The sequence below is a fragment of the Scyliorhinus canicula genome, chromosome 7, assembly GCF_902713615.1.
Source record: "Scyliorhinus canicula chromosome 7, sScyCan1.1, whole genome shotgun sequence".
In the NCBI taxonomy this organism is placed as follows: Eukaryota; Metazoa; Chordata; class Chondrichthyes; order Carcharhiniformes; family Scyliorhinidae; genus Scyliorhinus; species Scyliorhinus canicula.
This window is the reverse complement of record NC_052152.1, coordinates 36,904,822-36,917,283: the sequence shown is the minus strand read 5'-3', so window position 1 is coordinate 36,917,283 and position 12,462 is coordinate 36,904,822. Positions and strand designations below refer to the sequence as shown.

Genomic DNA, 12,462 nt, shown 5'->3' with positions numbered 1-12,462 from the left:
TTAATTTTGTAAACTTTAGTAGATTGTGACCAAGAAAGCTGCATTCACAACCAGGCAACTAAGCTCCCAACCATTTTGGTTGAAAAGTCAACAACTGCATGTAAACAAGCCTTGGCCATTCGGCCAGGTCTCAGCATCATTCGAATTCTGCTGTTGCTGATGGCCCACACCGCCTCACGGATGCCCAGTTCTGACTGGCTTGATCTATTCAAAATCTATCCCGTTTAGCATGGTGGTAATGCCACACAACATGATGGAGGGCATCCTCATTGTGAAGATGGGACTTTGCCTCCACAAGGACTATACAGTGGTCACTCCTACCAGATGCATCTGCGACAGATAGATTGCAGAAGAAAAGGTCAAGTATATTTTCCACTGTTATTGGCTCCCTTATTACCTGCCGCAGGACCAGTCCAGCTTTGTGACTCTGCCAGCTCAGTCAGTAGTGGTGCTACCACACAACTCTTGCTGATGAATACTGAAGTCCCCCATCCACAGAACATTCTGTGCCCTTGTCACTCTCAATGCTTCCTCCAAGTGGTGCTCAACATGGAAGAGTACAGGTTTGACAGCTGGAGTGGGGGAGCAGTACTCAATATTCAGCAGGAGGTTACCGTGCCCATATTTGATCTGATACCAGAGACCTCATGGGATTCAGAGTCAATTTCTTAGGTGACAAAATTGTCAAACAATCCTGAAACATGACAGTAGGAGTAAAGCAAATTACAGCACTTTTGATACAATATCCCTGAATGAAGCGATTATCAACCCCCACAAAGAATACTGACTTTTCCATTTTCAGGTCATAAAGCAGGAGACAGATCAATCTGTTCAAATAAATTGCTTCAATAACAATTTTATTATAAATATGCAGGCATGGCCTGTGTAACAAAGACTATTTACTGCACATCACAGAATCCAAAGTCAATATAATTATGAAACAGGCCAGCATGTTCCTGGAAACATGTAGTCGGTACAGATGTTCCAATCAACAGGCAAAACAGTACATGTAAGAAGCCGGTTCAAAATTTGTAACGTTAAATACTTTCCATGGATTAAAATAAACAATTAAATGTTAACCAAAGAGGGGCTTAAAATATGGCATCATCAATATACAATGAAACTTGCTTTCTTTAAACAACAAAATTTTGTTTGGGCTACGGCAATTTTTTAACACCTGAAGCTGCCCTGTTTTTTACTGACTGACAGTTCTCATCAAAACCACGTTTTAACCTCGTGTTTGCTATCACTAATTTCAAAACTGGAACATTGTATTAATTATGGAGCCAGTTTCAGGCCAAGAAGTTCAGGTGAAACAAACTACATATTTCTACAAGCTGCAAAAATATTTCCTGTACCTTAACTAGATTAAATGTTTTTAAAATATAAAATTTTTAAAATTGAGCTATTGGAAACTAGTACATTTACCCAAAACGCTAGCTGGACAATTATCTTCATTTTTGTCCTTTAAACCAGAATATTGCCAAATCTCAAATTGCAGGAATAGAATGCAGCATGAAAAGCAATCCACCAAAAAGGCAATAAGTGATAAATGCTAACATGTTGACTCCAATCTAGGAGAATCGGTGACAAGATTGTAGTGCAGCCAAAGATTGAAAGCTTTAGCTTTCTCAATATTAAACCTAGGAAATTGGACCTCCCCAATCAAACATACTATTGGCACACAGGTAGTAAATGGATTGAGAAGGGTAGTAGAGAGTGAGTTGAACATAACAGTAAACTCTGATACAGCTATCCAAGAATCACTGCCCTACATTGAAATCACAGTACCATCACAAACAAACAGAACTTATGTCCATAGGAATTTGAAGCAACATAATCTTCATTTGTCCAGTATTAAACAGGGGACATTAGCTAAGTGGTAATGTTACTGGATGTGTAATCTAGAGGCACAGAGTAATACTCCAGAGGCACAAGTAAAACTCTCACCATGGCAGGGGGGAAATTTAAATTCAATTAATAATTCTGGAATAAAATAGCTAGTCATGAAATTACCAGACTGTCACAAAAACTAATCTGGTTCACTAATAACCTGCAGCAAAGGTAATTTGCCGTCCTGACCGAGTCTGGCCTACATGTGCCTCCAGGCCAACAAAAACATCATTAACTCTTAACTATCCTCTGAAATTATCTGGGGAAAAGACATTAGTTGAGTCAAATGTAAAGTTAAAAACAAAATGTTTTTTTTTAAAAAGGGCACACCACTGACCTAGGCGTGGGAAATGACAAAGGCACATCTCACCCAGTCAACTCTGCAAAGTCGTCCTCTTTAACATCTGATGTCAAATTAGGGAAAGCAGCCCAGCAGACTTGTCAAACAACAGCCTCACTTAATCATATCTTTAAAGCAAAGCCGAAGGCATCTCTCCAAACATCCCTGGATATGTGCTATTCCACCTGCAGGACAGACCCACGAGAGATGGTGCTATACAGTTGGGAAGGAGTGGCCCTGTGAGTCCTCAACACTGACTCCAGACTCCATGAAGTCACATGGCATCAGGTCAAACATGGGCTGATAACCTCCTGCTGCCTTGCCCCAGCTGTTGAATCCAAGTGAACACCATGTAGAAAATGCACTAAAGGCAGGAAAGGAAGATAATGCACGAGAGTACATTCTAGTGTCTTCAGCATCCATCACCAAGCGCTGCTAGTAGCACCACTACTGACCAAGCAACTCCTCAAGGATGTACTTGCCAGACTGGGCCTGTTGCAGATGGCGAGGGAACCAAATACCTACTTAATCTCTTCCTCACCAATCTACCTGCCGCAGAGGCATCTGTCCATGACAGTATTGGTAGGAGTGACCACCGCACAGGCCTTGTGGAAATGGAAGCCCACCTTCACACAAAGGCTACCGCCATCGTGTTGTGTAGCACTACTATCGTGCTAAATGGGTCGATTCAGAACAGATCTAGCAGCTGTAAATTGCATGCATGAGGCAATCCTGGACATTGGAATTGTATTCACCCACAATCGGTAACTTTATGGCCCAGCATATTCCTCATTATATTAGCATCAAGCCAGGGGATCAACTCTGGTGTAGGAGAACATGCCGGGAGCCGCAACAAGCATACTTAAAAATTAGGTGGAAACCTAGTAAAGTTACAACACAAGAACACATAAATGTTAAAGAGTGGAAGTAGTACACCATAGACAGGGTTAAGCAATTCAACAGTAGATCGGATCAAATCTCCCTGCCATGTCCAATCATGAATGGTGGTGGGATATTATACAAGTAACTGAAGGCAGTGGCTCAAAAATATCCCATCTTCAACTTTAAGAGAGTCAAGCGGTCAGTGCAAAAGATAATGTGGAGGTATCTCGCAACCATTTTATGCCAGAAATGCCATGTGCATGACGCATCTTCATCTCCTCCTGAGGACCTCAGAGGCACAGGAGCCAGTCTTCAGCAAATTTGATTAATTCCACATGATATACTAAACAGCTGAAGGCATCGGGCACAGTTAAGGCTATGGATCGTGACAACATCTTGACTGTAGTACTGAAGGCCTGTGCCCCAGAATTGCAGTGCCATCAGCCATTCAGCAATTTGCAAATAATAAATCAATTTCTGCTATTTCTTGACAAATTTAGAAGTATGCTGAAGATTCAAGAATAACTACTGTTGCCATTTAATTTTTCCAATATATTGCTGTTCCAGTTTCTGGCCTTTCTTTGCAATTTGATTTTCATCTGTAGCTTTCTTTATTCATTCGAATTGTGGGGCAATTTCAAGTATTACCTTTCACTTTTGTGCAGTACTTTAATTTGCTATTATCCATTGATTGCTATAACAATTTAAGAAAATTAAAACTCTTTTGCATTAAAAAAATAAGTTGTTCCAGCAAAGGAAGTTGGTTGTGGTTGCTGGAATCAACCAACTCAGCCCTAGGATATTGCTGTACGAGTTCCTCAGGTTGTGTCCTGGGCCCAATCATCTTCAGCTGGTTCAAAAATGACCTTCCTGCCATCAGATGTAATATGGATGTCCAGTGGCAATTGCTCAATGTTCAGTTCCATTCACGAATCTTCGGATACTGAAACAGTCCATGCTTGGGTGCAGTAAGACCTGGACAATATTCCGGCTTAGACTGATACTCAACAAGCAATATTTTCACAAACAAGTGCCAGGCAACAACTATCTCTCACAAAAAAGAATCTAACCATCTAACTTTGATGTTCAATGGCATTACCATGAATTAATTTCCCCACTAACAACATCCTAGGAGTTACAACTGACCAGAAACTTAACAGGATCAAAGGATATAAACACCATTGTTACAGAAGTAGATCAGAGGCTAGGAATTTGGCACTGAGCAACTCACCTGACTCATCAAAGCTTGGCTAACATCTACATGGCAGAAGTCAAGAGTGTGCTGAAATAGTCTCCGCTTTCCTGAATGATGCAATTCCAACAATACTCAAGATCTTGACACCATCCAGCACAAGGCAGTTTTGCTTGATTGGTGCCCCCATTCACCATCTTAAACATTAATGTCTTCCATCACCATCGGTGGCACATAGCTGTAACAATATGCATCATCTACAAAATGCTTGGCATCTACTTGCCAAGCCTCCTTCGACAGAACTTTAAGAATTCGCAACCTCTACCACTAGAGGCAACAGACGCATGGGAACACCACTAGCCACACACCATCCTGACTTGGAAGTATATCGCTGTTCCTTCACTATCACTGGGTCAAAAATTTGGAACTCCAACCTAACAGCATTGTGGTTGCACCTACACCACATGGAGTGCTAAGGTTCATAAGGCAGCTGACCGCTACCTTCTCAGAGGCAATTAGGGTTGGCCAACAAATATTGGCCTTGTTAACGATGCTCACATTCCATGAAATGATAAAAGAGAGCAAACATTAAAAAATTGTATGTTAGTTAAATGAAAGTTTAACTCAATTGAATAGACTTGAAAATCATTGGTTCCATTTATAGAAAGAGTATTGGTCCCATTTATAGAAAGAGTATTGGTCATTTATTGAGCAAACTGTTAGCAAGCACAAAATACTTCCGAGTGTTTTCACTCCGTGTCACAGCAAGTTCTACTGTTCTTTCATCTTTGGGAATTTAGCTGCAATGTAGCTCAGTCTGAAACAACAAAGCTCTTTACAGATGGTTGCTGTGAAATTCGGATCATGATGCACATCAGCTCATAACAAAAAAACTGCTCCTTCAATTTGAACCGCTTGTAAAAATAAGTAATACCACGTGGACAATTAAAGGAAGTAAGCATGGAGAAGAATGGGGAAAATACGACGCTTTCAAGAATGTTATTCTTCTGACTCCAAGAAAAGTCTGTTCAAGTGTTATCTGACTTTTTATAGCAACGCTTCATTTCTGTACTCAAGAATGGAATTGTAATTTAAATATAATGTTCACTTAATATTCCTCCTTTTAATATTCTGCCCATAAATTGTGTTACCTGCTGAATTTGCCCACAAATTGTTACCTGCTGAATGTCTAATTTTATTGTTACATGATTATTATGCATTTCCAGGTTTTTAAAACTTGATCACTTAGTCCATTTATGATTTTTAGATGCACTTCATTTACATCAACTGAAAATCAGCCTTTGCACTGCAAACATATCTCTTGAATAAAACGCGATCAATATCATTGAGATTATGTGGCCATCAACATAATGCATTCAGCAGCTCCCACAAGCAGCGAACTGCCGGTTATGTTTCCGACACTACAATGTTTACCATATCTCAGAAGCACTTCATTGGCTGCAAAACCTCTGGGACATCCTAAGGTTATGAAAGGCATTATGTAATTACAAGTTTGCTCTTTCTTTTCCATCATTCTAGGTTGAATTCAAACCCACAATCTAGATAAAACAAGAAATTATACTAGCCAAGCTTTTTTTTCCTATATAGGAAATAGTGCAAATTTAATGTAGTTCTAGTGAAGCAAAAATGATACATTTAACACATACTGAAACGATTACAAGTTTGTACTTGAGATGCATCCAATGATGACAAAGTAGTATAATTTATAAAACTATGTTCATAGTTTGTAGGTTTGGTCCCAGTTACCAGTGGGCATATATGTGTGATCGAGGTTTACCACTTTATGTGATGGCCACTAGAAACCATAATTAGTTTGTAAATCATGCTATTGATCCAATGCCTGCAACCTCGGGGACTACTGCTGAAACCCATCAGCCAACCAGTCAGCTTCTCTCCTTCATCTGCCTACAGTATAAGTGCAGCGTAGAGTTGGCAGTTATTACTGATTTCTGTGCATGATTGGGTGTTGTTGGTGATAGATAAGAGGGTGCACAAACTATAGCATGGTAGTGTTACAAGAATGTTCTTGTTGCTCATCGCCTCCAGCTCCCTGAACCACTACCTCAATGAACCTCCTTACTGCTGGCCCCTAGACCTAATCAAACACCCTGAGTTCTACTGCTCTAATTTCACCTGGAGACAGTCATCAGGAAACAGTAGAAGTATAACCATTTGATCCATTTAAGCAGAACAATGGTACAGGGGTTGGGATTATAATGCATTGTTATGTTTGTTAAGTCCCAATTTCTAAAAAGGTATCAGTTTCCCACCCGTATTTCACTCGTACAGTATGTCAGGTAAGTACAGCTGCTGCTGCTCAAAGTAAATGGACACCAACAGGCAACTTTGAAATTGACATTATCACAAATACTATTGATTGTTGCATTTTGAGCAATATAAATGGCATTTTAAGTGGCGGGGACTGTACACATGGTCATTCAGAACAATTGTAATAAACTGAATATTTCTACAGTGTCTCCCCAATGATGCCACCAAACCCCAGGCTTAAATTTCTCAATTGCCAATAAGAACAGAAAATGTTGGAAAAACCCAGCAGATTTGGCTCCTGGCCACTTACCCATCTTGTCCTACACTAATGCACTCTCCTATTCTCTCAATTCTTTTGAATCTCTTCCATCTAAAAATTTTCTTCTTCACAGAATATTACAGTGCAGACGAGCCGTTCAGCCCATTGAGCCTGCACCAACACATGAAAGGTTCTGACCTGCTCACTTACTCCTACTTTCCAGCACTTGGCCCATAGCCTTGAATGTTATGATGTGCCATGCATTCATCCAGGTACTTTTTAAAGGATGTGACCCTCCCAGGCAGTGCATTCCAGACCATCACCACTCTCTGGGTAAAACCGTTTTTCCTCAAATCCCCCGTAAACCTCCCACCCCTCACTTTGAACTCGTGTTCCCTCATTACTGACCCTTCAACTAAGGAGAACGGTTGCTCCCTATCCATACCCCTCATAATCTTGTACACATTAATCAGGACACCCCTGTCTTCTCTGCTCCAGAGAAAACAACCCAAGCCTATCCAACCTGTCTTCATAACTTAAAATGTTCCATCCCAGGCAACATCCTTGTGAATCGCCTCTGCACCCGCTTCAGTGCAATTACATCCTTCCTATAATGTGGCGACCAGAACTGCACACAGTACTCCAGCTGCAGCCTCACCAAAGGTCTGTACAGCTCCAGCATGACCTCCCTGATTTTGTAATCTATGCCCCGATTGACAAAAGTGAGTGTCCCATATGCCTTTTTCACCACCCCATTAACCTGCCCTTCTGCCTTCAGAGATCTATGGACAAACACACCACGGTTCCTTTGTTCCCCAGAACTTCACGGTGCCAGGCCATTTACTGAATACTTCCTTGTCAAATTACTCCTTCCAAACTCCTCATGCGTTTGAGGGTTAAATTCCATCTGCCACTTATCTGCCCATCTCGTCTATATCTTCCTGTAACCCAAGGCACTCAACCTCACTGCTAATCACTAGGGCCGATCTTTGTGTCTTCAAACTTACTAGTCCTACGCCCTCAAAGAGTCATTTATATAATTTATATAGATGTCAAACAATAGGGGACCCAGCACAGATCCGTGTTACAGCACTGGTCACTGGCTTCCAGACATTAAAGCAGCTGTCTATCATCACCCTCTGATCCTACCACAAAGCCAATTATGAATCCACCTTATCAAATCACCCTGTATCCCATGTACATTTGCCTTCTTAATAAGTATTCCATGTGGGACCTGGTCAAAGGCTTTGCTGAAATCAATGTAAACTACATCAACTGCACTACCCTCATCTACGCACTTGGTTACATGCTCAAAAAGTTCAATCAAATTTGTTAGGTATGACCTCCCTCTGACAAAATCATGATGACTGTCCCTGATCAAATCTTGGCCTTAAACCCAACGGGCCCTTTGTGTGATTTCACTTCAGGAGTCAGCGGCACATGTGCTACCTGTGTAAAGTTACACCCCAGAGGTCAGCTGCAAACTTGTTCTCTCCTAGAATCAGCTCTATTGTGCTTTGTGTGGAATTTCACTCCTGAAGTGGGCTGCACATATGCTCAGTGTGTTGGATTTCATTTCTGGATTCCAAATATCCTCCCACATGCCAGCCATTTTAAATTGGATATATCTGTAACTGGTGTGATGTAAGAAATCAATTCAAGCACAGCAAAATCCAACAACCATCATTAAATACTTGGATTTAATGATGTTGGTTGGGGAATAAAATATGGAGCAGGATACCGGGAGAACTCTTCCTCAAATAATACCATTGAGTTTGTTATGTCCACTTGAGTGTTTAAAATCTTAACCAAAAGATGGCACCTCAGACAGTACAACACTCCCTCAGTATTGCAGTGGCATTGCCAGTTTAGAATACAACGTCAAGTTTGTGAAGTGGGGCGTGACCTACAACCAACAAAGCACAACAGCGCCTATACTTCCTCAGGAAACGAAGGAAATTCGGCATGTCCACATTAACTCTTAACAATTTTTACAGATGCACTATAGAAAGCATCCTATCTGGCTGCATCACAGCTTGGTATGGCAACTGCTCGACTCAAGACCTTAAGAAACTACAGAGAGTCGCTCAAACCCGCCTCCCATCCATTGTGTAGTCAGATACTGAAAAGGTGCGAAAAAAGCAGGGTAGTTGTAATGGACGATTTTAACTTCCCCCATATTGACTGAGAATCCCTCACAGTCAGGGACTCAGATGGAGAGCAATTTGTTCGATGTGTTCAGGAGGGTTTTTTGATATACTATGTTGACAATCCAACCAGGGAGGGGGCCATACTATACTTGGTATTGGGGAATGAGCCAGGCCAGGTGAGGTTTCAGTGGGGGAGCATTTTGGTCTTAGCGACCATAATTCCATAAGATTTCGAGTAGTCATGGATAAAGACAAGAGTGGCCCACGGGCGAGGGTGCTTAATTGGGCGAGAGTCAATTACATCCAAATAGACAGGAACTGGGGAATGTGGATTGGGAGAGGCTATTTGAGGGCAAATCCACTTCTGACATTTGGGACGCTTTTAAAGGCCAGTTGATTGAATTTTTTTAATCATAGAATTTACAGTGCAGAAGGAGGCCATTCGGCCCATCGAGTCTGCACTGGCTCTTGGAAAGAACACCCTACCCAAGGTCAACACCTCCACCCTATCCCCATAACCTAGTAGCCCCACCCAACACTAAGGGCAATTTTGGACACTAAGGGCAATTTATCATGGCCAATCTACCTAACCTGCACATCTTTGGACTGTGGGAGGAAACCCACGCACACACGGGGAGGATGTGCAGACTCCGCACAGACAGTGACCCAAGCCGGAATCGAACTTGGGACCCTGGAGCTGTGAAGCAATTATGCTATCCACAATGCTACCGTGCTGCTGTGAAGTGCAGGAAAGGCACGATCCTGCAAAAATGAAGAATAGAAATGGCAGGATTCGGGAACCATGGATGACAAGGGAAATTGTAAGCTTAGTCAAAAGGAAAAAGGAAGCATACGACAGGACTAGGCATCTAAAAATTGACAAAGGCCCTGAGGAGTACAGTGAAAATACGAAGGAACTTAAACGTGGAATTGGGAGGGCTAAAAGGGGCCATGAAATGTCTTCAGCAAACATGGTCAAGGAGAATCCCAAGGCTTTTTATACATATATTAGGAGCAAGAGGGTAGCAAGAGAAAGAGTAGGCCCATTAAAAGACAATGGAGGGAAGTTATGCATGGAACCACAGGAAGTGGGTGAAATCCTTAATGTGTACTTTGCATCGGTATTCACCACTGAGAAGGACATGATGGATATTGAGATCAGGGATAAGAGTGTGATCTCTCTTGAAAACATCAATATATCAAAGGAGGAAGTGTTGAGCATCCTAAATTGCATTAAGGTAGACAAGTCTCCAGGGACGGATAGGGTCTATCCCAGCTCACTGCAGGAGGCAAGGGGAGAATTAGCTGGGTCCTTAACAGATATCTTCACATCCTCTTTGAACACAGGCCAGGATCCAGAGGACTGGAGAATAACTAATGTTATTCCTTTGCTAAAGAAAAGAAACAGGGACAATCCAGAAAGTTATAGGCCGGTGAGCCTGACATCATTGGTGGGGAAGCTATTGGAAAAGATATTGAGGGACAGAATGTATGCACATGGTCTAGTTAGTGACAGACAGCGTGATTTTGTACGGGGAAGGTTATGTCTCACCAATGTGATTGAGTTTTTTGAAGAGGTGACAAAGAAAATTGATGTGGGAAGGGCTGTGGATGTAATTTATATGGACTTTATAAAGGCATTTGACAAGGTCCCACATGGCAGACTGGTACATAAACTAAAATCACATGGAATTCGGGGTGGGCTGGCTAGATGGATACAGAACTGGCTTGGTTATAGAAGACATAGAGTAGCTGTGGAAGGGTGCTTTTATGAATGGAGATCTGTAGTGGTGTTCTGCAGGGATCAGTGCTGGGACCTCTGTAGTTTGTTGTATATATAAATGATCTGGAGAAAAATGTGGGTGGTCTGATTAGTAAGTTTGCGGATAACATGAAGATTGGCGGAGTTGTTAATAGTGCTGAGGATTGTCAGAGGATACTACTGGATATAGATAGATTGGAGACTTGGGCACAGAAACGGCAGATGGAGTTTAATCCAGTCAAATGCGAGGAAATGCATTTTGGAGGATCAAATCTAGGTATGAATTATACTGTAAATGACAGAACCCTTGGGAACATTAAAATACAGAGGCATCTGGGCATGCAGGTCCACAGTTCCCTAAAAGTGGCAACATGGGGGCCAAGGCAATTAAGAAGGCACATGGCATGCTTGCATTCATCAGCCGGTGCATTGAGTACAAGAGTTGGGAAATCATGTTGCAGCTATATAAAACCTTGGTTTGGTCGCTTTTGTAGTATTGCGTGTAGTCCTGGTCACCCTCAGAAGGACGTGGATGATTTGGAGAGAGTGCTAAGAAGGTACACCAGAGTGCTGCCTGGTTTCGAGGGCGTTGGCTATGAGGAAAGGTTGAATAAACTGGGACTGTTTTCACTGGAAAGATGGGAGGCTGAGGGGAGACCTGATAGAGGTCTTTAAAATTATGAGGGGCATAGACAGGGTGGATAGTCAGAGGCTTTTTCCAAGGGTGTCAATTACAAGGGAACACAGGTTCAAGGTGAAAGGGGGAAAGTTTAAGGAAAATGTATGGAGTAAGTTTTTCACGCAAGGAGTGGTGGGTACCTGGAACGCGCTACCAGAGGATGAGGTAGAAGCAGGCACATTAACAACATTTAAATGGCATCGAGATGGATACATGAAGAGGGAGGAAATAGAGGGTTATGGACTGAGTACGGGTACAGTAGAAGGTTTTTTGTTTCAGTTAGGGCATCATGATCACACAGGCTTGGAGGGCCGAAGGACCTGTTCCTGTGCTGTACTTTTCTTTGTTCTTGAAAAAAAGTCAGTTCTGGGCGGGATTAGCGCTACAAGCACCGGAACGACCCCACGATCCAACAGCACCCTGTTACTATTCTGGGGCCCCCATCCCCCTCACACGGATAGGGCACCACCATGAATGATCTCCCGTGCGGGCAAAATGCCAGTCTGCCACTGCCCGTCAATGCCACCTGGGCACCGGGGCAATGCCAGGATGGCAGTGCCAAGGTATCCGGGTGGCACCAGCCGTGCCAAGGTGCCTGTCTGGTCAGAGGTTGGCCACCCGGGGGCTTTCGATTGCCTCGGAGACCCTCCCACGTGCTGGTACGCTTGGTTCCCGTTCGGTGGGACCAGTACTGCACGACACTCAGCTGAGGTCTCCTCAGCAAAGCTGCTCGATGGCGGGTGAGGTTCGGTCCAGTGGCAACACGGCTAAGTGGGTTTTTAAATTCACTTAACCGTAGAAGACTGGGTCCCACCCACCGCAACATCTCGCAAGATTTGGTTAGATCTCGCAAGGCGTAACGACCGTTGAGAATCCCAAGGCTGGCCTCTCTCGGGATCTACCGTTCATGTCCCGTCCTGATTCCTGTGGGACGCAGCCGGTAAATTTCGGGCCATATACGGGTGGCCCTGTGTTTCGGGCCACCCGTATATCCTCAATTTTCTCCACTCAACCAA

At 42.9% G+C, this 12,462-nt stretch overlaps 1 protein-coding gene across 6 annotated transcripts in view; it reads right to left on the bottom strand.

Annotated features, from left to right (window-relative positions):
- The window catches only part of tfg (trafficking from ER to golgi regulator), a 146,324-nt gene that overhangs the window by 52,559 nt on the left and 81,303 nt on the right, over positions 1–12,462 (bottom strand). The window lies entirely within an intron of this gene.